Below are 5,611 nucleotides of genomic sequence, written 5' to 3' on the forward strand. Positions count from 1 at the left end.
CTAGAATCTCATCTAGAGTATGTTCTGTGCTTCTGCAACATGCTTTCTGTCTGTCTAGAATGCCTTTCTCCAAGCTCGAATACCTGACAAATTTCCAACACATTCCTCCATATCTGAGCATCAAGCCAAACACCTCATGCTCGAAATTTTGACACTTTAAAGTGTGCTGTGTGTGTAATGCATTCTGGGACAAGACTGTCTACCAGCTTTGCCACTTCAAAGCTGTGAGTTATTGGGCAAGTCACCTAATTGCTCTATGCCTCAGTCTCCTCATCTGTAAAATAAGCAGGATATTAGTATCTGCTTCATAATGTACTTGTGTATATTTTATAAATAATTATGTAAAGTCTTTAAATATTACTAAGCACGCATCAAGTGCTCTACAAGTGTGTGATTTTATTCTCCTCTCCTCACAGTTCACTGATTCCTTCTGTGTATCCACTCTGTACTTCTGATAAATGTCTGTTACAATCTTTCTTGCAAGTAGTTGCCAGAATGTCTGTTTCCCTGGACTGTACTATGAGCTTGAGAGCAGAAACCATATTTTGGTAATCTTTGTATTCCCAGCATTTAGCACAGTACCAGGTACCAATTGTATTCAAAATATCATCTGATTGCTCTCACGCTTGCGCGCTCTCTCTCCCTGATGGTTCCACTTTCTACTCCAGGGCTATAATTCTCAGCTTTTCCTCAGAATACATCTTGTGTCTACACGAATTCCCTGGATTTTGACAGTCTAGTCTCTGCTGATGACTCAAATTTACTTGCCATATTCCCACCAGCACTCCAATGTCTGGCTTCTATGATCTAGCTTCAGAAATGCTGCCACCTCTTCAAATGAACTCTGTCCCCAAATTCAACTTTTAGTCATCCCTTTCAAACTACCTTCTTTCTTGCCAAAATTGTGATTGAATTGCCTAGCAAAACTGCTTTCATCATAGTACATTATGTTGTGTTCGGTTTTATATTGTTGGAGTTCAAAATGCTGGAGATCAGAGCTCTATTGCTGTATTTCTGAGTATCATGGCAAGTATGCACAGTAAATTACAGATAATTATTGCACATAATCCAAGTAATAAAGAAAATAGTATTGATTGAAAATGTAATCACTATGCCTACTTCCTCTTTCTGGAGCCCTCCTCTAATTATTCAACTTCCTGATGCTCCACTCCTTTGCTCTCTTTCATTTTTTCCTCCTTTGCATGCCTTTTTCATCTTATATCTCTCACAGCTTTAGCCTTATCTCCTCAGTCTATATTCCTTCCTCTTCTTCATTTTCTTTCTTATATAAAGCTTGTTTTAGAAGGTTCTACTCCTTCACCTAGCATAAGCCTCCTGACCCTCTGGCTCCTTACCTCACCTTTCAAAATAAAAACAAACAGGCAATTTGAAGTCAATTGAACATTTCAAGAATGCTTCCTGTGCTATTTAGCTGTAGATATGAGTAAAAAAGATTATTTGATTCAGCAAATATAGTTGGAGTAGGGGTTAGGAGTGGCAGTTTCAAAGATTGCAGATTAGGTAAAGGCCATATCATAGTGGCTTAATTAAGGTACAATATGTTCTGGTTAGGGACCAGAAGACAGCTACTGATGGTCAAGTATTGAAAGCACTCTGATGCAGTTGCTCAGTCACAACTGCTTCCTTGAACATCACTTCTTAAGTTATTTGGAATGAGTAAAGCTGGTTTGCCAGATTTATGTTCTGCAATTAATAAACATAATTCAGTAAGCTAGATAAGATGGATGTAGTCATTAGAAAGAATGGCATGAAGGGCACTTATCGCATCTGATTCTTAAACTCGGCAATAAAACAGCTTTATTTAGAGTAAATAGAACCCCAGAGGCTTATCTGTTTCCTATTTTTCATATTTATATGGTTCACTGGGAGGCCACAAGGAGCTCTAGGTTGCAATTTTAGCCCTCAAAAATAGCATGAGAGATAGTAAGAAAACTTCTGCGGATAACATAGAGGGTGGTGGTATTCAAATGAGCACATCAGACTTACTCCTTTCCTTAAAACTCCAAGACAGAAAGAGCCAGTATAAAGTACATCAACCCTTCAGGAGACAGATAAATATGAGGGAGAAGAGTTCAGAAAAAGTAGAATTTCGGATTGAAAACCAACCAAAACCAAACTTGAATGAGAGAAAAAACGTGAATTAACCAAACAAGTGGAATACAATACATTTGTATGGAAGAAGTTGGTTTTTAAGGCCATGCAAGCATAAAATTCCAGTATTGATGAAGAACATACTTCTGGCTCCAAAAATGAATCTTGAGCATGTTAATGAATGTAGTCAAATATATTCAGTATCCAAACATCAAGGAAGGCCTAATATACCTGGAGAAAGTGTTGCTGTTACTGGTGTGACTAAGAACCACGGGTTCTGACTGCCTCCAAATAGCATTTCCTTCCCCACTCAACCTCCACATTCTTTTTTGACTTCCCCGTTACCCACATCTTTTCCTTTTCTCTTTTACACATTAAACTAGTCCCAGTAAGGGACTAGCAGAGGGCTTCTGAGAGAGGTTTTCCTCTGGACTGAATGAAACTACTACAGAAAAGCACAGACAGTGAGGAGGACGGAAGTCAGAAAACAATACTTGCCCCGTTCTGCAGTCTTCACACTATCACCGAGCCTCATGTGTGTATGTGTTTACCTGTACACACGTAAGGCCCACAACGTTTGTGGGGTACCCTCATTCTCTAATCATCATACATTTTTCCTTTCTCAAAGCAATAAGAAAATACAATTTGTAAGAGAAAATCTGTCTCTCTGTGGGTACTATTCAGCTCATGCAAGCATAGCACTTTTTCTTGTAGTATTGTGTGCTTTGTACTGCTATAGTTTTCATATCTGTTGTGATGCCCTTAAGCATCTCAGATGCTTTCTTCTCCTGTTTGCTGTTATTGGTGGTAAATCAGAAATGTGCTCAACTATTCCCATTTGGTGCACATATACACGTATCCTGTGGTATGTACAGTATACATTTTACATGTGTACACCTAAATACGATGTTTACCTGGGAATTAGTATGTCTTCTAGAGGAAAGAAATATCTTTCATTTATTCACATTCCTTGTAATTAGATAAAAGTAATTATTTCAGTGCATGTTTATTATTTGAAAGACTACTTTGGTATTACATAAATAATATTGAGATCTTAGGTTTTTTTGAATCAAATTTTATTAATTAGTTTAAGAGGATGACAGACAAAAGCTGAATGACTTTCAGCAGACATTTGCAACTGCAATCAAAACCATTTGTGCTCCTTTTCCAATCACCAAAGACATTAAAATCATAGTCATCTCACTGGACTGTATTTTTGACAGATCCTCTAATAAAAGGGATAGAGCTGATAGTGCAGGAGGTAAGAAATTATTGCCCTGAATACTGGTAAGGTTATGAAAGCTACATTTTTAAAAGAGCTGGTTTTGGTGAATAGATTTCAATTGTGTTTGCAATTCAGAGTTGTTTTATATTAGAGATTAAAGATTTCTTTATCAGCAATGACTTAGAGTTCTGAAATGAAATGTAGATCCAATTAATTTCATTTTCCTGTGTCAGTGATGTTCTTTTCCCCTTTCATAAAGAAACTGGCCATTTAAAGTTTACAGAGTTTATGGGAAGCTTCCATGGTGACACCCTTTTCTTGGTAAAACAATGACCTTGCCTGGGTTTTTGGCTGGATCAGATGTGACTAAGGATTTGAGGATTTGATGCATCCTGTGTCAAGCTGAAAATAACACTCTTTTCTGCTTGTGAAGTGATACCTGGACTAGCAGAATTTTTCAGCCTTATCTAATTCCATTGTCCCATACTGATTGTTCTATTTTCACATACTGAGAGGAATCTATTAAGTGCTTGGACTTTTCAGAGAAAACTTTCTTTTGTTTTCCTTTCTCATCCCTTAATGAGTACCAAGAGTTCTGTTTTAAAGTGCAGCACAATCTTTTAAAAAGAGGAACTATAGGTTCAATTTCTATCTTTGTAACTAAGTTATGTGACTTTGAGTAAGTCAATTAACCTACCAGATTGAAACTGTGTTGTTACTTCAGGTTAATATTTTGCCATTGCTATTGAAAATGATGATGATAATGATAATTGATGATGATGTTTTGTTTTTTTTGAGGGTGAAATATAAATGATAATTTTCAGAACATCATTACCCTGAGCACATAAGGAATAGCTCCTCTATGAGAACCAGAGGAAGTATAAATAGCTTGTATCCTGAGCCAGAAATAAATCAATCATTCCTTGGGCTTGTGTTAATCATTTCTGCTTTATAATTGCACCAAAAACAAGGAGATCCTCTTAAAAACTGAAATGTAGTATTCAAGTAATGAGCCAAAGTAAAAACCCCACTAAAATGCAATGGGAGGTCTAATGGATGATACTTTGGGTGTGGATGAGGTGGAGATCTTCAGTGTGGCTATGAAGCACTGATGGTCTCCAGTGAGGTCATATCAGATACCTGGGACATAGAGTGTTGCAATCAGTTATGTTTTATGTTCACATATGTTATTAGCTATGCTTACACTAAAGTTTCCAAAGGATTTATATTTAGACATAAGGTAAAACAGACAGAGGATTATCCCAATGGTAACGTCACTCAAACTTGCACTCTGATGTGTTTTGTGAATTAGAAAATAGTGTGGAATTAGTTAACTCACTGGAAACTACATATATCTAAGGGTATTCCCATTCCATCCACTCTCAATCTTTTACCCTATGTTATCTTTCCAATATTACATACATTTTCTGTTTATTATATTCTTCTCTCTAACCAAAAATGTAAGCTCTATGAACTCTAGTGCCTGGAGAAATATCTGGCATATAGCTAGCATTAAAAAAAGATTGTCCATTGGGAAAGGGATTAAAAAATGTCACCCTAAAATATGCCACTTTGGCATAAGGATTATTTTGAACTGAAGGCAATTTAGAAAAGGCAGGTTATGAGAAGAGTTCTCTGCCCTCCCCCATCTGCCTAAATGCAGGGTATACATTTCCCTTATGAAAGTGTCTCCCCTTTCTTGTACCAGAAAGAGAACAATCCTTATCACCAGAGACAAAGAAGGTACTACGATGAGTCTACAGAAACAAATCTTACTAAATAACATTTATCTACCATTTAGTTTCCTTATATATTTACCTTCCCATAATTTACTGCCCCTAGAAGCCCAAACCTCTTTTCCTTTGTCTAGTCATTTCTCCACAGTTTGTCACCCTTTGTTAAAATGGTATATAAACCCCTGTGTCTAACCACTTCTTTGGTTTTTTGTTTTTTTAACTTCTTTTCTGTGAAGCCCCCCAAGCACGTATAATACAATGTGTATGTCTTTTCTTCAGTTACGCTTGTTTTTTGTCAGTTTAAATCACAGGTGGCAGCTACAGAACCTGAGAATAGAGGAAAAGTTTTCTCCCCTGTAGTTCAATAGACAATTACCCCGAACCCAAAGGCTATCTTTCTCTTTGCCACAGTCTCTATGAAGTACCATTACTAATTTAATCACTTAAGAATAGGCCAGGTGCGGTGGCTCAGACCTGTAATCTCAACACTTTGGGAGGCCGAGGTGTGTGGATCACCTGAGGTCAGGAGTTCGAGACC

The sequence above is a fragment of the Hylobates moloch genome, unplaced genomic scaffold, assembly GCF_009828535.3.
Source record: "Hylobates moloch isolate HMO894 unplaced genomic scaffold, HMol_V3 SCAFFOLD_7, whole genome shotgun sequence".
Taxonomy (NCBI): Eukaryota; Metazoa; Chordata; class Mammalia; order Primates; family Hylobatidae; genus Hylobates; species Hylobates moloch.